Source organism: Gopherus evgoodei, chromosome 1, assembly GCF_007399415.2.
Source record: "Gopherus evgoodei ecotype Sinaloan lineage chromosome 1, rGopEvg1_v1.p, whole genome shotgun sequence".
NCBI lineage: Eukaryota > Metazoa > Chordata > Testudines > Testudinidae > Gopherus > Gopherus evgoodei.
This window is the reverse complement of record NC_044322.1, coordinates 103295715-103322985: the sequence shown is the minus strand read 5'-3', so window position 1 is coordinate 103322985 and position 27271 is coordinate 103295715. Positions and strand designations below refer to the sequence as shown.

The 27271-nt window shown below is 40.2% G+C and overlaps 1 long non-coding RNA gene across 1 annotated transcript; it reads left to right on the top strand.

Annotated features, from left to right (window-relative positions):
* The first annotated feature begins 11323 nt into the window (after nucleotides 1–11323).
* On the top strand, nucleotides 11324–26945 carry LOC115646107. The gene is made up of 3 exons (XR_003998937.1): nucleotides 11324–11336; nucleotides 11952–11954; nucleotides 26865–26945. It is a non-coding gene; the product is annotated as an uncharacterized LOC115646107 (long non-coding RNA).
* Nucleotides 26946–27271: the final 326 nt, after the last annotated feature.

The window sequence follows — 27271 nt, the reverse complement described above, 5'->3', positions numbered from 1 at the left end:
CCCCCCTTAAAGCCAGAGCCCTCCCTGCACCCAAAACTCCTCTTCCCTGGCCCCACCCCAGAGCCTGCACCCCCAGCCAGAGCCCTGACACCTTCCTGCACCCTAACCCTGTCCCAGCCTTGAGCCCCCCAAACCCAGAGCCTCCTCCTGCACCCCAAACCCCTCATTCCTGGCTCCACCCCAGAGCCTGCACCCCCAGCCAGAGCACTCCAGAGCTGACACCCCAACCCTTTGCCCCAGCCCACAGTCCCCCTCCCACCCTGAACCCCTCATTCCCAGCCCTACCTCACAGTCCTCATCCCCGCACCCCAACCCTCTGCCCCAGAGCTCCTCCCACACCCCAAACCCCTCATTCCTAGGTTGGTTGGATTGTGGGATTCAACAATTTTCTTCAACTGGGTAGCCAGAAAAAAGGTTTGAAAACCACTGGGCTAAAGAAACCTTGGTGCTTTTTGCCTAGAGTACTTTTCTTTTGGCCTCAGCAATGAAACAGCAGATTTTGGAGACATAGAAGATATCAAATCTATCCAAAATGTTAAAGACAAGGTACCAAAGGAAGGTCCAATACACCATTGTGGCAATACAGCCACAATGGTGTATACCACTCTACAGACAATGTATTGTATTAACTGAAAATGTGGTTTCACTGTATATGATGGTCTTAAAAGCATTTTGTATTTCAGATTAAGGACTCCTGTTCCCGAAGGGGACACAGATTCAGTGACCTTTAATGTCTAGCAGCTTCTGCAGCAATGTAACTAATTGAATTTTGGTAACCCCTGGTCCTTTGTTTATTAAAGGCTTGGTTTTAAATGGGTCCAGAACACAGTTTCCCCTAACTGCAGGTACAGTTTCATGTCCACACTTATTTATGTGCACAGTTAATGTTGTTTGGATATCTGTGCTCACAAGTCAAGATGTCTAAACTACATCATTTAGGCCTGCAAATAACATTTTAAAGAAAATTGTGATCTGCTCTTAACCAGTTTTTTAAAAAAGATACGTATTACTTTTAAAGACAGAATTGCAAAATATCAGAAAAAGATAATGTTTAGGAAAAAAAAGCATTTACACAGTTGGCAAGAATGGCTGCATTAGAGCCATTCTGGCCTTGTATATTGAGATCTGTGCATTCAGGGCTGTCCTTATGATTCTCAGGACCCCAAACTTGCTAGAAGATGGTCAGAACAGACCATGAATCTTCTTCCTGTTCACTTCTATTCCTGTGATGGGATGGTGAGGAACAGGGTCTGGTATCAGATATTTCCTTCCATTTTTTTTTCTAGCGACAGAAAGGGAGACAGGGCTAGCCAATCAACTGTAGGTCAACCCCGCCACTGTTCACTCCAACTTTGCTTATAGTCTGTCTATATGTTTTGACCTAGTGGTATTAATAAACTAAGAGTCACATGTTCATCTCCTTTAGTTTTACACCTCTGTAACTCCACTTACTTCAATAGAGAGGAGCCAAGACCAGAAATCATGGATGACGATGATATTGTCAACATCAGCACACTCTATTGTGAGTGGGGTGTTATGTTGATGGAGCTTATTTTGTGGGTATGGAAAGGCAAATACTCATTAGGATAAGATTCTGGAAAATCATTTCAAATGTATTCTGGGCATGCACTATTGAGGGCTTGAACTTGAAAAAAAAACAAAAACAAAAATAGCAGTGCACCCTTACAACCAAAAAATCTCCACTCTCATTTACAAACTAATGCAAAGATATGTGGACATATTTGCAAGGAATGAACTACTAAATCACTTGTTAACCACCACAATTCTGCCATTTCTCTTACAATTTTTCACAAACAAACATTTGTTTAGATTATATTATAAACGATTAATTGCACACTCTTCCTATTTTAACAATCCATTTTGTTTTTTAGTTCTGTGACAAAATGGAGGGGGGGAAAAATTAAAACCAGAAAAAAAAAACACAAACCCCTTCACCAACTAAAATTAGTAAAGTTGAACTATTTTTACATTTCTGTTTCTAAGACACTGCTCAGACTTTTTCAAATTGTATGGAATTTATTCCTATGCTAACAGCTTTTATGTCAGTATCCCCACAACTTTTTTTAATACAAATGTTCATTATTTATTGTACTTACTACATCCATGCATCAAACTAATTTTGTGTTTATAGCAATGAACCAAAGAGATACCTCACAGTTGCATTTGGTCTGAATTTAATTTTGCATCAATTGCAAATCTTATACCAAACTTTCCATTGCCTTCAGTGGTGCACAATGTAGTCCGTTGTCAGATCAGGCATTTCTCTGACTTTTTTTTTGAATGAATTACTTTTGAACAGGTTACAGAAACACTGAGTTCAGCATTCCTTATTGTTTTTTCCCCCTGGTGATATGGACCAGTCCAGACTATCATGTCTACCCAGTTCTTAAGCCTGGAGTAACTCCAGGCTTCCTGAACCATGTAATGATTTACTGACCAAGAATGGTTTTCTCCAAAATTTAGTCAAGTAAATCATTCCCCCAGCTCTTTGATTTTTTCCTCTTAAGTTGATCCTGTTTAGAAATAGTTGAAGTCATAACCTGATTTATGTAACTTTATTGGTGGTGCATGCTAGTTCCTCTGCACATTTCACAGGCCCACCTTTTGCCAAAATTGAGTGTTTATAAAAATCTTTTTGACAAAAATCAGTTATGGTAAACCTCATGATCTGACAGAGAACTATCCTACTTTGAAAGGTTTAGAGCCTCCAGATAGATACAAATAACATAAGAAAAAGCAGACATGTTAAATCATCTAACAGCAAAGGGGATACTTTATGGAAATGAACTTACAAGATAATAATTTGAATTTGACAAGGTGATAATTAAAGTCCCCAGACAGACTCCTTCCACATCTGTATGCCTTTCAGTAAAGTTGGTTAGCATATTAACTACTGCTGAAGAATACTAAAAAAAATTCATGGGATGTTAAACTGCATATTATTATTCATTTCAATTTGTATAATAAATGTAACAAAATGCAATGCATACAATATTACACAAGAGGTACTAATCTCTATTATAGACTTACTTTAAAGCACATTGATAGCATACCAAGCCATTAGATGCCAGTTTTATTGAAAGAAATTTAAGAGATTTGAGTAATAATTAATCTTTCTGGCAAGTGGAAAGAGGTGATAAATTTCTTGTCCATGTGGAATACTCAAGCGGAGACATTTTCAGAGCAGTAGCCAGAACTGTTTTATATTACAGGTACTGAAGAATAACCATTGATACATACATTTTTTTACTGGAAGTACTTTATAATTAATAGTAGCTGGATTTGTGAAAAAGAACTGAGACTGGGATTAATATAATGTTTGTAGTTTATAAAGAAATAACTCTTTAGAATAAGTTAAAATGAATACACTTCAAAAAGCTATGGTCTGATTCCTGAATAAGCTGCACTATCTCTTGTGACAGCAGTTTGCCAACTAGAAGCCATTCAAAGAGATCTCTAAATTATGTGAATTTAAAATTTGTGTGTCTAGAAAAAGCCTACTCTTTCAGGATAAAGGATACACTTTTCAAAGAAGCCTAAGGAGTTGGGTGCCCAGCTTCAGATTCTCAAGTTAAGCAGCTACCTCTGTTAAGTTCCTTGAAAATTCCATTTTAAATACATATATTTTTAAAATGAAGTTGTTCTTGGGAAAACAATATCTATGTATTCAGGAATACTATACAGTGTAAATGAATGACATCAACGGCTGGGTCTGTTCTATCATTAATGATCTTTGTCGTCTTCCATCCAGTTCAGACAAAAGATGCAAAAATTGGCTCTATACTCAAGGCCTCAGCTCAGGAGCAATTTATTTTTAAAGAAATCAGGTTGATTATTTACAGATTTCCTTGGGCTACTAGCAGAATAGAAGTTCTACAATCAGTGGGTATGGAGTGTATGGTACTTGCCTATCATACATATCTCAAAAATGAGAGATGCATATAAAATAGAGATGGAAAAGAACTATTAGATTATCCAGTTCATGACCCTGCCAGTGGAGGATTCTTCCCTACAGTTCAAAGTATAATGATTTATATAGTCTAGTTTTAAATGTCTCGATGTTGCTGTCATTTCTTCTCTCGAGAGACTATTTCAAGGTCTAATAGTCCTCATCCTAAATTGTCTCTTCATTAATCACCCTGTTACTCCTAGTTATGTCCCTCTGTAAGCAATTTCTCTCCTGTTTTAGAGGTTAGTATGTGTTCCACTCTTGCCCAAGTTTTCAAGGGAGAGAGAAGTGAATGGTTCTTTTCACCTCAGACCTCAAAGACTCTTCAAACTGGTGCTGCTGTTGGAATTCACCTGTATAAAACGCCACTATTTTGGCACAACCCAATGTAATGGCCAATGGAGCTGAACAGTCAGAATGAGTTGCATGCTTCAGCCTCTTGATGTTTTGTCACAGGGTAAGTTGACATTCCGTGTGAATTCAGGCCAGCTCCATCTATGCCTGGTTTCTTCCTAGATCATGGGGCTTGGAGAACCTGTGACTGAGAGCCAGGCTTGATGTGATATCTAACAGAAAGCATGTTCTCAGTAGGAGGGGACTAGCAGGACTAGCACTGAGTTGGGATCTCTCCAATAACCGGGATCTGGTGAAGGACCGGCAGTGACTTCCTACTGAAAGGAAGCCAGGGAAGAGACTTGGGGGGTGAAGAACATCTTACCACTGAGGAGACAGTTGAGTAACCATTTATAGAGAAAGTCTGAGTAAAATGAGCCTAGGCAGGGCTTGAGGGAAGATTGACTGAAAGGGGTCCAGTGAGAAGGCCTGACAGAGACAGGAAAAGGCATAAGCAGGAAATGAGGAAGTTTGAACTTTGTGGTGAGCATCTTATAAGCCTCAGAACTGGACCGCAGAGTATAGAAAGGGCCTTGGATGGGGTGGTGAAAAACCATGTCACTCAGAGAAAGGCAGAAGGAACTTTGTAGCTTTGGGAAGACAAAAGATAAATGGGCTCTATCATAGGGGAGAACTAGTGAAGGACTTTTGGAAACCCATGTGATGCGGGAGATAAAGGGATTATAAATACCCTAGAACCAAGGGGGAAGGACCAGGGCCAGTGCAAGGATGTTTCACGCCCTAGGCGAAACTTCCACCTTGCGCCCCTCCTGCCACCCTGAGGTACTCCCCCCACTGCGGCAGCTCCCCACACCCCACCCTGAGGCACACACCCCCTGTCCCAGCTCACTCCTGCTCTGTGCACGAGCACCCCAAGCATGCCGTGGCTGCTTCACTTCTCCTACCTCCCAGGCTTGCAGTGTCTAAGCTGATTGGCTCCGCAAGCCTGGGAGCTGGGAAAAGTGAAGTAGCCACGGCGTGCTCAGGGAGAAGGCAGGGTAGGGGTGAGCTGGGGCGGTGAGTTGCCCTGTGTGCCGCCCCCCCTTACTTTCTGCAGGCGGCCCTCCCCATGTTCCCCTTCCCCAGCTCCCTCCGCCTAAATGCCGGTGTCAGCCAAAGATCTGGCCGCTGCGGTTGCTGCCGAAGAAAATGGCGCCCCCCAAATCCCAGTGCCCTAGGCGACTGCCTAGGTCGCCTAAATGGTTGCACCAGCCCTGGGAAGGACATTAGGCTGAGGAGGCAAGAGGAAGTGTTCTGTTATTTGTCTTCTGTTTGGACTGTACATGCTCGTAAACCAAGATAACTTTTGCTTTGGCCTCAAGGCCAAAGCATCGAATTTTCCCAACAGCCCAGGCAAGATTTCTCCACTTGGGAAAACTGAGACCTGGCTACGTGCAGAACAGATAAAATGGTTTCATAGGGATTGTACACCCAAGAGTCTATCTAATGCATTATGCACCAACAAGTAGTACGGCTTCACTGCATTTACATCTTTGAAGTACATATGAACCATTATTCTGCCTCCTTAGTAGTTATTTAACCATGCTAATGCATATATACCACATTTAATATTTTCTAATAAGTCAGGGTTTCCCGTTTATCTTATTTATTGTTCTCCTCTGAACTTCCTTAATTCTTCATCATCTTATTTACTTACATTTCTTTAGACTTTAGCAGCAAATAAGCAGGCAGAACCAGCAACTGGCTAGAACTTGGGCCTCTCCCATATCAGAAAATCAACTAGGGTTAACTCAGCCACACACAGCACTTCCTGTATTTGTTAGCAACATAAATAGTAATGAAGGGCCCAATTCCGCAACATGCCAAGTACTCAAAGTCATTACATGTTGAAGGTGCTCTAGCTTCATGGATTTCTTTTTCTTTCTGCTTCCTTATCTGCCATCCAGGAGGACCTTTCCTCTGGGTAAACTCTTAGTAAAGAAGGCTAGATCAAGATAGCTTCAGAAGGGTTTTTTTTTCTTTCTGCTTCCCTATCTTCAATCCACGAGGACCGTTCCTCATGATAAAGAGGGCTAGATGAAGATAGTTTCAGAAGGGCCAAATTTTCATACTTACCCAAATTGGAAGTAAATGGGCCTTATACAAGAATTCTCTGAGGAGGTCAGATGGGAGGGACATTCTTTTCTCCTCTCTTCACCCAAGCCCGTAAGGCTGCAATAGAATTCATGGCCTTTCTGCTTCTCCTCTACAATGGGTTTTAACCATTTTGTCCAATTAGCTGTGAATTCACAGCCATGCCCAGCCCAGCGGTGGCTCCAGGCACCAGTGCTCCAAGTGTGTGCCTGGGGCAGCAAGCTGCGGGGGGTGGCCTGCTGGTCCCTGCAAGGGTGGCAGTCAGGCAGCCTGCGGCGGCTTGCCTGCAGGAGGTCTGCCAGTCTCGCAGATTTAGTGGCAATTTGGCAGTGAGTACACCGAAGCTGCTGGACCGGTGGACCTCTCTCAGGCAAGCCGCCAAAGCCGCAGGACCTGCGTACATCCCACAGGCAAGCTGCCAAATCTGTGAGACCAGGGACCTCCCGCAGGCAAGCTACTGAAGGCAGCCTGCCTGCAGCGCTTGGGCAGCAAAAAAGCTAGAGCCGCTCCTGGCCCAGCCCATCTCTACCTGCTACCTCTAATAATACAGTCTCAAATCAGCGAAGCCCGCTCTCTCTCTGAAACTCTACATTGCCTTCCTCATAGCACATCCAGTTGCTTTTGACCCTGGTGTGAAAGACCGAACTGAAACTCTGACTCAGGTTTCCCACATGGTATTAAACAGTGTTATGGATGGAGCAGCCCAGAGAGTTTCTGTGATGCAAAATATTTGTTTAAACTTTAGATTTTTGAAAGCTACATAAAGTGGTGTTAAATTGATGTGTCAAATGCAAAAGCACAGTTTCTTGCAAAATACTGAATGTGAACAAAGCCTGGTTTAGAGATATACAGTGATTAAGGGAAACTAATTCTTTGAGTATGTCACTCTCAGAATGTTGCTGTCACTCATGGACCAAACAATTGGAAGAAAAAAAACTTTACTCTTATTGTGATTAGTTCAAAATCAATTACAGCACAGTATATTAGATCGACAAGCGAAAGGAATACTCACGCTATTATAAAGAGTGGCTGAGGTGTTACAATGAAATAAGGTGTGACCATGTGAGAGTACACATCATTCCTAGTTTTGTCACTTGTTAAGTATTGTAGTACACATACTAAAACACAGGGATGTGCCACCTCATTTTTTCATTATTTCAAAATCATTCCAACACTAAAATTCCACTCAAACTCAAATGTTCCACTTATGAGCAATTGTTTAAAGGAGGGAGGGAGAATGACATCCAGTGGATGCAAAAAAAACCCCAACCAGTTACAGTAAAAAGTAAATACAGAAAGAGTAAAAGAAGGGAGAGAGAGAGAGATTCTACTGAAACAATGCAATACTGTGTGGATGCCATATACAGGCCATCCACTTTTACTAGCCTAACTTTTGGGAATTCAGGGTTCAGCTATGTCTACTACTTTGCACCATCCTCTATTGATGGCAAAGCATGTATTTGCACAGTTTTTCTTTTTTCCTTTTTTTAATAAGCCATACTTGGGAGAAGTGAGTGGATAAACATGGCTTTAAAATTACTGGAGGGAAATTGTTCACAAACTCTAACTAGCTTTGTGACTCTTGCAAACATAAAAATGTATTTGATAAGCTTGGAAAACTTTAAATGCCTTGAGGTTGACCTATTTGTAGGGGTGATAACTAGCCTAGCCTGGTTTGTCTTAGAGTCCATTAACTACAGTACGTACCTCGGGCCACACTGCTTCCAGCAGCTCCCATTGACCTATAGCAGAGAACCGTGGCCAGTGGTAGCCGCGATCAGCTGGACCTGCAGACAGGGCAGGTAAACAAATTGGTCCGGCCAGCCAGGGGCTTTCCCTACACAAGCAGCGTCCCAAGTTTGGGAAACACTGAACTACTGTATACTTTAGTTAGATTTCTCAAATAAGCGAAAGTGACTAATATTTCCCTTAATCTGACTCTCAGATGGGAATGTCTGCAATGCTGTTTGACAGACATATTCAGATTAATAGGATCACTAGCAAAGGTCAATAATTAAACCCTGGGGCACGTGGAAAAACCTGACAGTAACATTTGCCAGGTGTAGTTTTTGGAGATGGCCTGCTATCACTTACTGACCAGTAGCCATTAGATAGCAATAACAATAAGCCTGTCACCACAAAACACAGCTTATTTGATAAGCAAGTCAACATTCCACCTCCTTAGGACATTGCAGCATGCTCATTGCTTGCTAGACATTAGCATGCCCTACAAAAGTTTGGAGCTTTCTTATTTATGTACATTTTCTTATATGCCTCTCCCTTTCACCTTTCCTTTACATGAAGCCCCAATCAAATCAATGGGGCTACTTTTGGAATATGGTATTCAGTATGAGTGAGGGAATCAGAATCTTGACCTTTAGAGGCTAACATTTATTTTTTTCTAAATTCTTAGCCTTAATTTCCAGTCAGATTGTCCACTAAAAGAAGCAAAAATGCTGTTGATAAAGTGACTTTAATATAAATATTGTACTGGCTCAACAGGGAAAAATAAAGCTTGTAGAGAGTGTAAATTGAGTTGATATCACTTTAACTTGGATATTTCCATTAAAAGAAATGATCAACTTTGTTGTTGATGTTTTGTTTTAAGAAGCAAGCTTTGATCTTCTCAACTTTTTTTTCTTTTTGTCAGTTTATTTGTTTTGCAGCTTCTACTTGAAGTAGTTTGCACAAAAATTCAGTAGCACCCTGGCAATGGAGTGGGGGCAGGGGAAACAACTGTATAGAGTAATTCTGTACTGCTGTAAAGTTCCTTCTAACCTCATATGTGTAGAGCCATGACATTTGTTCCATTGGGAATTTGGCTCTCTGAAGGATTATCTGGAAAAAGAATAGTTGGATGTGGTCACTTTGAGTTGAAAATATAAATCAATTCAGATCACAAGGAGCTGAGTAGAGGTGTACAGCATGCCCAGAAAATAAGCCCACCCCATTCAGACTTGCCATATAAAGTAATGCATGGGTGCATTGTCTTTTTTACAGTAGAATGCAATGGCTGAATTATAAGACTGACATGTGACTCTAGTGAGTGATACTGTCTGGCATCATGTTTGATGATTGATTTCTTTTAGCTACAGTAACCAGGAATTCTGTTTATTCTTAGTAATAAAAGAGTATTTTCCTTTAACAGGCACCAAGCAATACTCAAATATGTATCTCTGTGTTCACTTGAATATTAATCTCTTTTGATACACCTCTCCAGGAACTGGCTGGTGTCAGCTGTAGAGTGTTGTATAATGGGTGTATCATGTATCTTCACGATCAAAGAAAAGCATTAGGAATCTATATATTACAATAAAATAAAACAATTGATTAATAAGGCTATGTCTACATTTGAGTGTGTGTGATTACTAGGTTGCTCAAGAGCCCATTAAAAATATGTGTGTAGCATGGGTGGCAGCTCAGGCCAGCTGCCCTGAATATGCAGTCATGGGGTGAGTACGTATTCGAGTGGCTAGTCTGACCTGTCACTTGCGCTAGCCTGGTCATGCTGCTATTTGTAGGTGCTGGATCCAGCAAAGCTGGGAATCTATGTGACCTAGGAATCACACCTCTCATCTCAAATGTAGAGGTGAGACTGAAAAGTGCTTAGCTATTTGGTAAATGCCCCAGTTACCACAGTTTTGATTCAGGGGGAAAAATAACAATTTACTGTCAGAGGTTTGTTTGTTATGTAATTCTAGGGCTGGCACAATGAATGCTTAGGAGAGCAAAATACAGTATATGACCATTGCATTGTAAATGGTTATGTCCAAAATAATGCTATATTTGTTTCCTAGAACTGTAATACAGTTACCAGTACTCTTTTTCCAGTGTAACAAATGTATCAGTGTAACAAATATCTGCCACTATTAAACTCTTGCCAATTATTTAATCCAGATACATAGTTCTGATTCCTCCTCCAGGCCTCCATTCCCCTGTTACACGACAACCCTTTTACACAGATTGGCACAATAAAATGGCCTTAACTGACTGGAAGTTACACACACACATTAATGCCCCTTTATACTGCCACAGTAGTATAAAGGGGCCTTCATGTTACAGGGAATCAGGCCAATGGAAAACAGATTTAAGGTTTTTGAAGAGCAACTGGGTATTACCATATTTATAGATACTAACATGTAAACTAATGAGACCATCATAACTAAGATTATGTCTTGCACTAAGGTCAAGGTGATCTTTGCTTAAGAAAGCAGCACAAGTATCAGATATCTTTTGAGTGAAATTATATAGCCTCTCAAACATTTCTGAGCACATATTTACACAAATAGCCCCACTGATATCCACTTGTATAAGTGCCCAGCAAAGTGAAGAAAGGTTGCAAAATCTAGTCCTGTAACATTATATACTGTAAAATGAGACAAGTAAGAAAAAAGATTTCACTGAGATTTATAATTAGATTTTATTTATTTTTTATTTTTTTTTAAAAATTCCTTTTCATAAAATACTCTGCTTTGAATCGTGGAGTTCAGATTCCCTGTTCTTATTGAGGGAAGCTAAGTTAGGACCTCATAATTTGCTCTCTTTGTTACTACAAGGTGGTGCATTACATATAGGCTCTGGAGAATTTTATGTATTAATTCATACTGATGAAAGTATTATGATGAAAAATAAATAAATAAATAAAATAAAGGAAAACTGATTGTACTTATTATTGTTCCAGAAATTATCTATTGACTTTTTTCTTTTCAAATGTACCCATAGTTGCTTTCTAAGATACAGTTGTTTACTGTGATTGATAAGTTTGTTAGCTTTTAAGCTCATTCACATCCATTAGTTCTGCCTTTCCCCCTCTGTTAAAAATCAGGAACTGTCAGATTGAAATAGCACGGTCAGTTAATGTTCTTGCCAGATACAAATAGTGTCTCTAGGGGTGGCAAAAACCACTCTAGAGCCGAAAGAAATAGCTCTTAAAATGTTGCCTGTTGACACTGGTCACTCCATTTACTTTATAGGAAATGCTGAAATAGATGACAGATAATTGTACAAATAGAGTTTAATGGATGTTTGATAACTAATTTCCCAAAATATTTCATTTTTTAGACAAAATAACATTTGAAATAACACATTTAGAAAAAAATCAATACTGCAAAAATATAGTTTAGTCTCATACAAAATAGGAAGGCAAACTGCTTTAGCTGTTAGACCTAAATTTGTATCTGTTCCTCAAATTTGAGTGTAATTTAAAGCCCATTAAGGTCAGCAAAGAGACACTCTTTGACTTTAATGGTCTTTGGATCATGTTCTATATATTACCAATGCAGATATCTATGTGCTTTACAGATATATAGAAGACATGATCAGAACTCAGAGTCTGGATAAAATTCTGGCTTCATTGAAGTCAGTGGGAATTTTGCCAATGACTTCCACAAGGTCAGGATTTTACCCTCTATCTAAATTCTGGCTATGTCTACACAACAAGCAAGAGGTGTGATTCCTTTCCCATGTACACCTCCTGCTGCTAGTTCTCATTGAGTGAGTATAACCCATGCCTGCTTGGTGTGGCACTCTGTCCCCCTGTAGAGGCAGCTGGAGATTGACAAATCTGCTACAGCCTTGAATAAGAGAGATGTATCTTTTTAGCTCATGCTGTAGAAGTTCGTGCATTAAACTCTAGAGATCCCAGGTTTGATTCCAGTTGATCCCAGCATTACACTAGCACAGGTACAAATAGCAGTGTAGACGTAGTAGCAGCGGTGGCACAGCTTAGTCATGCCGAGTACATAGCCACTAGTTTCAGGAAGGTTTGTACTCAGCACAGCTAAGCTGTACCTCCGCGGCTTCGAGTAATTAATTTACTTTAGCATACTTTTCATTGTTTATATTTGTATAGTATTGATAAAATCAAAGTTATCTTTTTTTTCTTAGACACAGCATAGAGTGACCTGTTAAATAGTAAAAACAATGAGGAGTCCTCGTGGCACTTTAGAGATTAACAAATTTATTTGGGCATAAGCTTTCCTGGGCTAGAACCCACTTCATCAGATCCATGGAGTGAAAAATACTCATTGTTTTTGCTGATACAGACTAACACAGCTACCGCTCTGAAACCTGTTATATAATGTTACCTCGGCATTTTATTATAACACCATTTTTATTATATGTATAATTGTGATTAATATTGTACAATAAGTTGATTATATATGTCCACACACAATTTTTTGAGAGAATATATTTAATTCACAGTGATAAAACCTCTATCCCACACCATCCTATATTTTCTCTCAATAGATATAGATGTGCCACACCAGAGAAGGTGTAAGTCTTGAACAGCATGTGTAAAGAGAGTTGCCCAGTCTCCAGCAACAATCAGTCTCAGATACCAGCTGCCTGAGCTGCATTCCATAAGGCTACCCAACTGATCTGTACAGCATGTGTTTTCTTTGCTCACCTGCTTCACCCCACTATGGCGAGTGGACATTTTGATTATTGAATAGAAGATTATTGAATAGAATAGATTATTGAATAGAAGATCATTCACAGCACGGATGTAGGCAGCTGGCCAAAGGGAATTTCCAGCCTGCGTTAGTGCTAGCAGTGATCTGTCCAGAGGGCTACTTAGACTGTAGCTTCCTGCAGCCACAGACAATGGTAATATCCTGTGACAGAATACACCTCTGTATTCACAGTTTACACACTATTTTAATAATCTTTGTGCAAAATATTCCTTGTAAAGTATCATTTGAAAACTCATAAATTGCTGGTGAGTATTGTCCTGGTAAAATATATATGGCAACATTTTAGTTGTAAGATTCTCCTGCATGGTGTTATTAACATGTTCCAAATTCCACAGCCCTGCCCAAACAGAAATTGACAAACAGATCTATCTTAAGCAAAGGAATTAGTGCTTTGCTTAATTTGTATTTAAGCAGTAAACAGAGTCATCAAGCAGGAAGGAAAATCAAAGGAAGTTTAAACAGGTGGAAAAAACCCAGCAGGGAACATCCTTCCACATAGAGTCTTTGGCTCCTGGTTCTCAGCTGGAAATGTTTTCAAGAGGAAGATTGAAACTATAAAAAGGAGGGACATACACCCCAAGGGAGACTCCTCTCTCTCCCTGCCCATCACATTCAGTGAACCTGAAGAAACAAAGGAAGCATTCATTGGACTCTTGGGGAGGGTTCCTGACCTAAAGTGTTTGGTCAGTAATACTTTTGAAAGCCTGTGGTGAGAAGCTTTACTGGAATCTGATATAAATACCTAACTAAATTAGGTATTAGTATATATATATTATTTTTCTTGTAATCATTTCTGACTTTTATGCCTCATTACTTGTATTCACCTAAACTCTGTCTCTTTCTAGTTAATAAACTTGTTTTATTGTTTTGTCTCATTGAGTGTGTACAAGTTGAAGAGTCTAGGTAATTCCATTTGGTGCAACAATTTGTTACATATTATTCCCTTCAAGGAATAACAGACTTAATACAATTTGTATTGCCCAGAAGAGGCCTGGCTGTACATGACGGGAAAATTTGAGGACTGGGAAGGTATCGAGGTTCTGCCTGTGGTAATTTTTAAGGCTAGTAAGAATCAACGTGTGTCTGGTTGGCTGCAGCACACACAGACGTAGCTGAGAGTTACTTACATATTGGAGGCTGTTTGTGACCAGCAAGGCATTGTAAAGGGATCCCCAAGTTACGCTGCTGGGTTGACACAGATACTATTAGTTATTCTAGTGTGGTTTGGCTGGTTGGTCTTCTTTTTTTTTCAAAGTTTGAAGGCCCAAAGTCTGGCTGTAATGATAGTGACTCTGTTTACTTGTTTATAGTATTAATATTCATTTTCCTTGGTATAAACTGGTCAGTAGCTGGGTTCAAGAAATAATTTCCATTAATACAGCATTGTATTATTGGGTGTATTTTGGTCATGTTAGACCATCTTTTCAAGCATTTGACAATAACCAGAGGCAGGTTTCTAGGCTAGACGAATCTTTGGTCTGTTGTGGTAAAGGAATTTCTACAGTGTGTTCATAACTACAGCTGATTATTAAAAATATACTTATTGGAGGTCTAACCACTATGTTAAATATAGGGTTCAGCTTGATAGTGGTTAAACCTTCAATAAGTATGTTTTTAATAGTTAGTTAGTATTTAAATAATGCACAATGGTAATCTCAATAAATCTCAATGTAATACATATTTAGGAACTTTAATATAAAGTATTACTTAACAGCTTACATAGATTTTTATGTGTAGTCATATAGAGTTGTTTTATGAATTGGTGCTGTATAAGAGCGTATCTTAACATTAGAACTTAAGGTTTTCTTGCAACTTCTGCCTTTTTTTCATTTATTTTTATTGCTACACTAGATGACCAGCAATGTGCTGGGAAAATAAAAAATGCTTGTTGACATATTTAATAGGTATTACACATCTTTAGGGAATGATTAAATAACATTTAACCTTACTTAAACCATCCTTAAACAATCCTTATGCTTAGACTGAATTCTAGGAACGTGTTTGGTTTAAAAGGGTTGTAGGGGCAGGATCATGTGACACTAGCAATCCACTCCAACTCTGTAAACTGATATCAATCAACTATCTTATATATGTGGTAAAGGCAGTACTGATCTATACCTTGTTTCTGTTCCTATTAAAAACCTCATATTCTTTATGTGAATGTGAATTGCTGTTTGAGCTAAAGATTCCTCTTTGGTAACTACAACTGTCCATCTGGACCAGATCATGTTTCTTCACTTATGTTTAGCAGTATGTTTCTAGTCTTTTTTCTTGCATGTTAATTAATTTTTCATTTTTTTCCAGCCAAGATAATACACTCCCCTCTGCCTCTTGATTGTATATTTTCATAGCAATGGTAGTAAATTGGAGGGTATGTTTGTCACGCTTTCCATCTCTGTTTTTGATAGCGAACGTGATTATACAGAACTCATAACCAACCTGTGTGTGACATAATCACAATTGTACTGTGGGTCTTTGCTGTGGGATAGTTAATATTTTATGTGTTCATTCCTGCAGGAGAATTTTCCCTCCATTCTACCTTTAACTTTATTTTTTTAAGACTGATTTTTTTTAAAACATGGGAATATAGGCCAGATTCTGGTACTCTTACTCACATTGAATAGTATTTTAGTTCATAAGCAGTCCAATTGACGTCAGTAGGAGAGTATGTGGAGGAAGGTGATACTCAGCATGAATAAGGGTTTCAGAAACTGGCATATAATATAAATATCAATATATCTGAAATTCACAGTTGTACTGTTAATATTTTTACTTATTATAGTAATATTTTACTATTTTTTGAAAATTTAATAATGGGCTTTCTTTGTGAAATAGCTTTATAAAATATAAGATTTTATAAGCAAAGTCTAAGCATTTTGAGGTTCTGCTCAGAACGTTTTCACAGAAGAAATGATGGACTGTGGACCCAGACCCGTTAAGTGTCATTCATCTTGGGGGATATTCATGAATTTAGCATCTTGGGTAATATCTCACATTTTTTGTGCATATATAAAGAACATCAAGACAGACTGTCTTTTAACTGAGGGAGAAGGTGCCCTAGGCTCAAAGCCAGACCCATGGGTACAGTCTCACTCTTTTGCTAATTGCAGTTGATATTTCTGTGTTCCCAATCTGTATTCCTGACCACAGACTCCTGTCCCTAACCAAAGGGCAGACAGTCATAAGGCAAATGGGAGGTTACATAATGTCACTTTTGTCAGAGAATAGAACGCATGTCTTCCATATGGCAAGGCCAAGTCTCTTTCACTCTTGCTTTCAGAATTAATGTTCCAAATCTATAGGCCTTGCTATCCACTCTGCAATCAGCTCTCTAATCTCTCAGCGACAGGAACAGAACCCTGAAATCCTGTTATCTGGCTTGCATGTCCCTTGTTGAGCTCCCTTTGCTGGACTATTCATCAAGTTTTGTTTTTGTGTCTCACGATGCTGGACCCATGTGCTGTTAATTTTCTCAGGTCTGGGTAGGCTCCAGTACTGACTCTTTTTTTAACCTCTGTGGCACATTTCCTGGGCACAGTCTCTAAGAACATAAACACAGACATACTGGGTCAGACCAAAGATCCATCAAGACCAGTATGCCGTCTTCCGACAGTGGCCAATGCCAGGTGCCCAAAGGGAATGAACAGAACCGTTAATAATCAACTGATCCATCCTCTGACGCCCATTCCCAGCTTCTGGCAAACAGAGGCAAGGGACACCATCCCTGCCCATCGTGGCTAATGAACTTATCTAAGTCTTTTTTGAACCCTGTTACAGTCTTGGACTTTATAACATCCTCTGGCAAGGAGTTCCACAGGTTGACTGTGCTTTGTGTGGAAAAAATACTTCCTTTTGTTTGTTTTAAGCCTGCTGTGTATTAATTTCATTTGATCCCTAGCTCTTGTGTCATGAGGAGTAAATAATACTTCACTTTCTCCTCACCAGTCATGAATTTGTAGACCTCTATCATATACCCCCTTAGTCATTCTTTTCCAAGCTGAAAAGTCCCAGTCTTATTAATCTCTCTTCATATGGCAGCCGTTCCATAACCCTAATAATTTTTCAAGTATCAGAGGGGAGCCATGTTAGTCTGGATCTGTAAAAGCAGCAAAGAATCCTGCGGCATCTTATAGACTAACATACGTTTTGGAGCATGAGCTTTTGTGGGTGAATACCCACTTCGTAAGATGCATGTCGTGGAAATTTCCAGGGGCAGGCAAACTAGAGATGATGAGGTTAGTTCAATCAGGGAGGATGAGGCTCTGTTCTAGCAGTTGAGGTGTGAAAACCAAGGGAGGAGAAACTGGTTTTGTAGTTGGCAAGCCATTCACAGCCTTTTTTTAATCCTGAGCTGATGGTGTCAAATTTGCAGATGAACTGAAGTTTAGCAGTTTCCCTTTGAAGTCAATTTGACACCATCAGCTCAGGATTAAATAAAGGCTGTGAATGGCTTGCCAACTACAAAACCAGTTTCTCCTCCCTTGGTTTTCACACCTCAACTGCTAGAACAGGGCCTCATCCTCCCTGATTGAACTAACCTCATCATCTCTAGCTTGTCTGCGCATATATATATATATACACCTGCCCCTGGGTATTCACCCACGAAAGCTCATGCTCCAAAACGTCTGTTAGTCTATAAGATGCCGCAGGATTCTTTGCTGCTAATAATTTTTGTTCCTCTTTTCCAAACCTTTTCCAATTCCAATATATGTTTTTTGAGATGGGATGAGTATATCTGCATGCAGCATTCAAGATGTGGATTTATATAGAGGAAATATGATATTTTCTGTCCTACTCATCCCCAACATTCTGTTTGCTTTTTTGACTGCCGCTGCACATTGACTTGAGATGTTTTCAGAAAACTATCCAAAATGACTCTAAGATTTCTTTCTTGAGTTGTAATGGCTAATTTATACCCCATCATTATATATGTATCGTTTGGATTGTATTTTCCATTGTGCATTACTTAGCACTTATCAACATTGAATTTCATCTACCATTTTGTTGCCCAGTCACACAGTTTTGTGAGATCATTTTGTAGCTCTTTGCCGTCTGCTTGGGACTTAATTATCTTGAGTAGTTTCGTATTATCTGCAAATTTTGCCACCTCACTGTTTACCCTTGTCAAGGCTGATTCGCCACTCTGGCACTTTGAGTGCAGAAGGTAGGGGCCTGCAAGGATTCTAAAAATTAATGCTGGCCACTCCAGGCTAGTATTAAACTCCCAAGGTTACAGCTTCTCTCTGATCTTGGATGAGTAGATGCTGCCACGACCCAAGTGCAAAAAAAACCCTTTTGACCCAGGAAGGTGAACTTGGGAATTCCTTCCTGTGGGGCACCATCAAGCCCTTTCACGCACAGATCCCTCCACAGAAGAGCTGAGAAAGAAAACAATGGAAATTAGCTGTTTCATAAACAACATGTGCACAAATCTCTTAGGACACAAAAACCCAATTCTGTTCTTAAAAAAGGTAAATTTTATTAAAAACAAAAAGAAAGAAAATACATCTGGAACTTATGCTATTGATAGATTTAAAAAGAGCAAATATAATAATTAAGCATCAAGAATTGTTTTCTTGAGGTCCAGCTTAATGGTTACAAGCAAAACAAAAGCATTTGGGCTTTAGCACAGAGTGGTTCACATACCTTAGAGACAGGGCAGCCCAGAGGATTCAGGGGGCCTGGAGCAAAGCAATTTTGGGGGCCCCTTCCATAAAAAAATTGCAATACTATAAAATATTATATTCTCGTGGGGGCTCCTGCGGGGCCCGGTGCAAATTGCCTCACTTGCTTCCCCCCACAGGCGGCTCTGGGAAAAATAAACCTCCTGCATCGCAGCACAAACCTAGTTTTGAGAAAACTTCTTTACAAGGTATCACTGTTTCTCAGCATCAGCTAGTGCTAAAAGGCACTAAAGCTCATTAGAAAAGTTGGACAAATATTTTCCATCAAAACTTTTTCTGGATTGAAAACCAGGGGTTTTAAAAAGCAGACAAAAATCACGGACAATGTCTGCTTTCCTTCAAAATTTGTTGTGTTTATTTTAATTAAAAAGCTGAAATTAGTCTGCCAAAACCTGAATATAGTTTGAGGTTTCAGAAGTGTGCAGCCAAATATTCGCTGCTTGCTGTGTTTGATTGTTTAAAGAAACAATAAAAAAATTCTTCTTAAAAAAAATCCAAAACTTTTGAACCACTTCAGCTTGTGACCAAATGCCTGAGCCCATCCAGTCAGAGATTTTTCCAGGTTTCTGATACTCTGCTGGCTTTCTTGACTCACATCTGTCTCCATAACTTGGGTTCATTTAGGTTAGAACATAAGAACAGCCTTACTGGGTCAAACCAAAGGACCATCTAGCCCAGTATCCTATCTACCAACAATGGCCAATGCCAAGTGCCCCAGAAAGAGTAAACCTAACAAGTAATGATCAAGTGATCTCTCTCCTGCCATCCATCTCCACCATCTGACAAACAGAAGCTAGGGACACCATTCCTTACCCATCCTATGGATTTAACCTCCATGCATTTATCTGTTTCCTAGAGACTGGCTCCATGAGGTCCCTCACAAACTGGAGACACTGTGGGTTTGTCTTTAGTATAGCTTATGTACATACTCCATGAACTGAGCGTTTGAGCTTGTTCCAGAATCTGGGATGAGCCTATGTTGTGAAAACTGAAATGCTCAAAATAGCACATGCATGTGAATGGACATAGGGTGCTAAAATTAAATTAACCCAGGGGTTCTCAAACGGGGGGTCAGGACCCCTCAGGAGTTCACGAGGTTATTATTGGGGGTAGCGAGGTGTCAGCCCCCACCTCAAACCCCACTTTGCCTCCAGCATTTATAATAGTGTTAAATATATTAAAAAAGTGTTTTTAATTTTTAGGGTGGGGTCGCACTCAGAGGTTTGCTATGTGAAAGGGGTCAGCAGTATAAAAGTTTGAGAACCATTGAATTAACCCCTCTGGAGCCTCAGGGAATGCAGGGGAGGGGGTCTCCCTTAGTAGGGTTGGGAAGGATATTGCTCTTCTCCTGTAATCCCTCCCCTAGTGGCTAATTTTAAATGAAGCTACCCTCCCTGACATTAATCTCCCTATGGCACTGAAATTAAATATAGACTATAATTTGGCATTTGAGAAGTGAAAGGGATGGTAGCCCTAATGGAAAAGCTAACAGCTTGGCTCTTCTGCAAGCCTCAAACTGCTGAATGAGCTTTAGGGTAGGAAAGGCTGTGCCTCCCAAACAGCCTGGCCCTGCCCTCTATCTGACCCCACCCACTTCCTGCTCCCCAACTGCCAGACCTCCCTCAGAATCCCCAACCCATCCTGCTCCTTGTGCCCTCATTGTCTCCCAGAGAGCCCCCCCAGCCAGCACCCTGGGACCTCCTCCTTGCTCCTTGTCCCCTGACTGCCCCAACTCCTATCCTCCTCTCCCCCACTGAGTTCTGACAGACCACCTGGAATGGCCACAATCCAACCCCCTCATTCCTTGTCCCCTGACTGCCCCCCCAACCTCTGCCCTCTCCCTGTGCCTTGACTGTCCCTGGGACTGCCTGCCCTTTAGCCAACCAGCCCGGCCCTGGCCTCTTATCCCCGGCTCCCCCCCGCACCCGGAGCCTCAGCGCATACAGGAGCTTCCTGAGACAGCTGCAGCGTGGCTCCGGGGGGGCCCTGAGCTCCACCCCACTCATAGCCACGTGGTAAGGGGGTGGGGCTGTGAGCTTCACACCGAGCGGAAGGAGCTGAGCTCAACCTGGAGCTTGCAGCCCTGCCTCCTTACCACGTGGCTCTGAGTGGGGCAGAGCTCAGGGGCCCCGCCAGAGCCACGCTGCAGCTGTCCCAGGAAGCTTCTGGATGGGCTGAGGCTCCGGGTGAGGGGCGGAGACTGGGTCCAGTCAGGCTTCGGCCAGAGAGGGAGCCTCGGCCATTCTCATGGGGGCCCCTGTGGAGCCCGGATCCTTGGGCAAATTGCCCCACTTGCCCCCCCCGGGTGGTCCTGCTTAGAGAAATAAAAAAGATAAACCTAATTGTGTCATTCTAGACATTTCCTGATCTACTTACATATCTGGGGTTTCAAATTAAGTAGTTTCTAGGTATTATCTGGTGATTTTCATATCTGGTTTACAGCTTTTTACAGCACAGCTCTAGCTCTGTTTCTGCTCTGTCCCCTCTCTCTGGAGAACAACAACGGCCAGACAAAGGAAAAGTTTTCTCCCAATTTTAAAAAAGTTCTAGCTCTCCTGTTGGCTCTTGTGGTCAGGTGCCCACTCCCTTCCTTTTACTTTTTAAAAACCCTTTACAGGTAAAGCAAGTAGAGAACAACAATTAACAGGGATTTTGTAGCTAACTGGCTGGCTGGTTGTCCATAAAAGGGAGCTACCCCCCCGCATTCATTTATCACAACCCCCTTTTCCAATCATTTGTGAATATGTTGAATAGGATTGGTCCCAGTACAGAGCCCTGAAGGACGCCACTATTTACCTCTCTCCATTCTGAAAATTGACCATTTATTCCTACCCTTTGCTTCCTATATTTTAACTAGTTATGAATCCATGAAAGGACCTTCCCTCTTGTTCTGTGCTAGCCTACTTTGCTTAAGAGTCGTTGGTGAGAGACCTTGTCAAAGGTTTTCTGAAAATCTAAGTACACTATGTCCACTGGGTCCCCATTGTCCACATGCTTTCTTACCCCGTCAGAAAATTCTAATAGATTGGTGAGGCATTATTTCCCATTACAAAAGCCATGTTGACTCTCCCTCAACAAATTATATTAATCTACGTGTCTGCCAATTTTATTCTTCACTATAGCTTCAACTAGTTTGTGAGGTACTGAAATCATGTTTACCAGTCTGAAATTGCCAGGATCACCTCTGGAGTCCTTTTAAGTTTTAAAAATTGGTGTAATATTAGCTATCCTCCAGTCGTTTGGTACAGAAACTGATTTAAATGATAGGTTACAAACTATAGTTGGTAGTTCTCAATATCACATTTGAGTTCCTTCAGAACTCTTGGGTGAATACTATCTGGTCCTGGTGACTTATTGCTGTTTAGTTTATAAGTTTGTTCCAAAACCTCCTCTAATGACACCTCAATCTGGGACAGTTCCTCAGATTTGTCACGTAAAAAGAATGACTCAGGTTTGGGAATCTCTCTCACATCCTCAGCTGTGAAGACCAATGCAAAGAATTTATTTAGTTTCTCTGCAATTGCCTTATCATTCTTGAGTGCTCCTTTAGCATCTTGATCGTCTAGTGGCCCCATTGGTTGTTTAGCAGCCTGCCTGCTTCTGACGTACTTAATTTTTTTTCTTTTGCTATTACTTTTTGAGCCTTTGGCTAGTTTTTCTTCAAATTCTTTTTTGGCCTTCCTAATTCTATTTTTACACTTCATTTGCTAGAGTTTATGCTCCTTCTTTTTTCCTCACTATGATTTAACTTTCATTTTTAAAGGATGCCTTTTTTGTCTCTCACTGCTTATTTTTCTTTGTTGTTTAGCCATGGTGGCACTTTTTTGGTTCTCTGACTTTTTTTTTTTTTTTAAATTTGGGGTATACATTTAAGTTGAGCCTCAGTTATGGTGGCTTTTAAAAAGTTTCTTTGCAGCTTGCAAAGATTTCACTTTTGGCACCATACCTTTTAATTTCTGTTTCACTAACTTCCTCATTTTTGTGCAGCTCCCCTTTCTGAAATTAAATGTTACAGTCTTGGGCTGCTGTGGTGTTTTCCCCACCAAAGAGATGTTAAATTTAATTATATTATTGTCACTATTTACAAGCGCTTCAGCAATATTCACCTCCTCGACCAGATCCTGTGCTCCACTTAGGACTTAATCAAGAATGGTCTCTCCTCTATTGGGTTCCAGAACTGAGTGTTCCAAGAAGCAGTCATTAAGGTTTTAAGAAACTTTATCTCTGCATACTGTCCTGAGGTGACATGTACCCAGTCAATATGGGCATAGCTGATATCCTCATTATTATTGAGGTTTTATTTTTATAGCCTCTCTAACCTCCCTGAGCATTTCACAATCACTATCACCATCCTGGTCAGGTGGTCAGTAATATTCCCTACTGCTATATTCTTCTTATTAGAGCATGGAATTACTATCCATAGAGATTCTGTGGTACAATTTGGTTCATTTATGATTTTTACTTCATTTACTTTTATGCTTTCTTTCACATATACTGCCACTCACCCACCAGGATGACCTATTCCATCCTTCCAATATATTTTGACTATCCTCATTCCACCAAGTTTCTGCAATGCCTATTGAATCACTATCCCCATTTAATACAAGGCACTCTAGTTCACCCATTTTATAATTTAGACTTCTAGCAATTGTATATAAGCACTTTAAATACTTGCCACTTTTTAGCTGTTTGCCATTACATGATGTAATTGAATGGGCCTCTTTTTCATTTGACTGTTTCTCATGAGAGCCTACCTGTATTTTATCATCTTCCATCCTCTCCTCCTTACTAGGACATAGAGAATCTCCATGAATAGATCATCCCCTAAGAGATATCTCTGTTTGAACCACATTTTCCTCCGTACTCTTGGCTTTCACCTTGCTCTTAGTTTAAAAACTGCTCTATGACCCTTTTTATTTTAAATGCCAGCAATCTGGTTCCATTTTGGTTTAGGTGGAGCCCATTTTTCCTGTATAGGCTCTCCCTTTCCCAAATGTTTTCCCAGTTCCTAGTAAATCTAAACCCTGCCTCCCTACACCATCATCTCATCCACACATTGAGACCCTGCAGTTCTGCCTGTCTGACCCTGTGTGTGGAAGTGGAAGCATTTCAGAGAATGCTACCATGGAGGTCCTGGACTTCAATCTCTTACCTAGTATCTGGTCTCTAGAACGTCTCTCCTGTCCTTCCCTATGTCATTGATATGTGCATATACCATGACCACCAGCTCCTTCCCAGCACTACACATAAGTCTAACTAGATGTCTCAAGAGATCCGCAACCTTCACACCAGACAGGCAAGTCACCATGTTTGTTACTCCTTCACAGACGGGAACCTTGTGGTCCAGCTGTTTTAGACCGCCAGCATCAGTTTTGATCCTCCAAGTCACCCCAATTTTTAGTTACACCTTTTTCACAGAATTCCAACCTTGTGGTTACTCTGGTTTCCAGAACCTCTCCAGGGACACATGATAGTTGAAGCATATAACACATAGACTGTCCCTTTCTTCTCCTGCATAGCTTTGTTTCCTGCTTCTGATCTCTTTTACCTTTCTCTACAGAGTCTGGTGAGAGATTCCTCCTTTCATAAAGTGGCAGTCCCTTCTGTTATGTGACTCCCTGATCAGCCTAATCAGGAGTTCAAAGTCCACCACCAGGTGATCCATTGCTTGGATACTAGCCAACATGGCAGAACCAGTTTTTGGGGGTTGCCCACCTTCTTTGTCCAAGGGTGCTTCCATATGAATAGAAGAAGATTACGGTTTAACAACCCTTCACTCTTGGCTCTGTGTCTCCACCTCTTGGAATTTCATTCCAAGATGGAGGTAAAAAAAGAGCAGAAAAGACGGATTAGCCTTACTATCAAAATGAAGTTTGTAGTTTGATAAAAATAGAGAGAGAGAGAGTTCATCATTTCCAACAGAATTAATAAGCTATACAGAGTTACAGTAAATCTTCACACTGGCTTTCCATGAAGTCTAGGATATATTTGTCAAACTCATTGTTAAAGTGTGTGTTGTATCAATCTCTAAGGGTCTGGCCTCTGTATGGGAAGCTAATATTGTAATCGGTATCTCCTGTTGCTCAAGTGGAAGAAGTTAGCACAGTAGATCAGAGGGTCTTAAATCCTGCTTCTTAAACTGGTGGAAAATATAGCATGCAATCATATATTTAAAGACTGTGTCATAATTTATATGCAGAAGGGAACAGAATTAACATTGCATGGATAAACCTAATACTGGCATTTCTGAACGTTTGGGTGCTGACTTTGTATTTTAATATTCTTTTAATGTATATGTAGTGTGTGTGTGTCTATTCCTATATGGAGTGCCTCTTATTTTTGTGGGAGGACCATGGAATAATTATAACTGTTCAGATAATTTTTCCACCTTATATTTACAATTTTTGTTAATATTTGCTCTTTTGTCTTATTTGTATAGTTTGTATTTTAATGAAGAAGAGCTGTCCCTTCGGAAGAAAATGGGAAACTCATCACCAAAACAGTGTGTTTCTTGTCTGTATGCTATTTAACACTTTTATTTATTACCTGGAAGAAAACATAAAATTATCACTAATAAAATTTGCAGATAACATAAAAATTGGGGGAGTGGTAATTAATGAAGTGGACAGGTCACTATTTCAGAGCAATCTGGATGATTTGGTAAACTAAGCTCAAACTATATATGTGTTTTAATACGGCTAAATGCATAAGTATTCATCTAGAAACAAAGAATATAGCAATACTTACAGGATAGGGGACTCTATCCTGGGAAGCAGTGACTCTGAAAAAGATTTGGGGGTCATTGTGGATAATAAGCTGAATATGAGCTTCCAGTGTGATGCTTTGGCCATAAGAGTTAATGTGATCCTGGGATGCATAAATAGGGGAATCTTGAGTAGCAGCAGAAGCGTTAGTTTAACTTTGTTTTTAGCACTGGTGCAACCGCTTCTGGTATATTGTGTTCTGGTGTCCACAATTAAGGAAGGATATTGATAAATTGGAGAGGATTCAGAGCAGGCCCACGGGAATGATTAAAGAATTAGAAAACATGATTTATAGTGATTGAACTCCTTTTGAGTTTATTTAGCTTTACAAAGAGAAGGTTAAGAAGTGACTTGATTACAGTCTACCAACATGGGGAACAAATATATAGTAACGGGTTATTCAGTCTAGCAGACAAAGATATGGCAAGATCCAAAGGCTGGAAGCTAAAACTAGACAACTTCAGGCTAGGAATAAGGTATATGTTTGTAACAGTGAAAGTAAATAATCACTGGAACAACTGCCAAAGGTGGTGGTGGATTCTCTATCACTGCCAATTTTTAAATGTAGACTGGATGCTTTTTTTTCAAAAGATATGCTCTAGGAATTATTTTGCGAAGTTCTCTGGACTGTGCTTATACAGAAAGTCAGACTAGGTGATTATAATAGTCCCTTGTGGCCTGGGAGTCTTTGAATTGTATAGTGTGTCTGACAGTGAGTGAGAATAGTGTGTGGGGAAACTACCTGTGTATCTAAGGAGTGGAAGACTCTGCCCTATGCAAACTTCAGAAAAGTCAGAAATTAGTTTCATGCTTGGCTAAACTTGGGTTTCCAGATCTTTGTGGACATCACAATAAATGAAGCTTCTTGGAATTCACCATCCTATAGTTCAGTTTTTCAGTTTGAAATAGAAGGAAAAAATAGATGCCAAACATGCACTTGGTGAAAAATTCAAAGGGTGAATAGGACCTAGAAATGATAGCTACGAAAACAGACAGAATCATAAAACTGTCAGTGCAATCCATGGCTGAAGTAAAAAAGGCAAAGAGAATCCAGGTGTTCATAAGTAAGCATTGACTGCAAATAAGGAAAAAGAAAAAATCTAGCACTTTATACACAGAAGACTTTTTAGACCACACTCTCAAATGGGACAAATTCTGCTCTCATATATGTAAACTGGGTTCTAATAAGAATTAAATAAGTTCATGGAGGATATGTCCATCAGTGGCTATTAGCCAAGATTGTCAGGAACACAACTCCATACCTCAGGTGTCCCTAAATCTTCAAGTACCAGAAGCTGAGACTGGACAAGAGGGGATGGATCACTCAAAATTGCCCTGTTCTATTAATTCTCTCTAAAGCAGTGGCTCTTTGTCTTTTAACTTGCAGCAGGGTGGCTGAGTGGTTAAGGCATTAGACTTAAGCTCAAATAGATACATGTCTGTGTAGGTTCAAACCCCATTCCTGGTAGCTATTGTTGGAGAGGGGAGGATAGTTCAGTAGTTTAAGTATTGGTCTGCTAAACCCAGCATTGTGAGTTTAAATCCCTAAGGGGGCAATTTGGGGCAAAAATCTGTCTGAGGATGGGTTCCCTTTTGAGTAGGGGGTTGGACTAGATGATTTCCTGAGGTCCGTTCCAACCCTGATATTCTATGATATTGCAGCCTGCACCCCTTTGGTTCTCAAAATATGTTTTCACACCCCTTAAAGCTAGATATATTTTTTGTTTGTATATTACAGTAATCATTACCATATGCATAATGTTAATAAATACATCAGTTTGATGAAACAAAGTAGTTGTACTTCTGGGCCTGTGCTTAATTTGTGTTTTCAATGATTTACCTTCTAAAAAAATCTGGCATGTCTCACACCCCCAGAAAGGGCATCTTGCA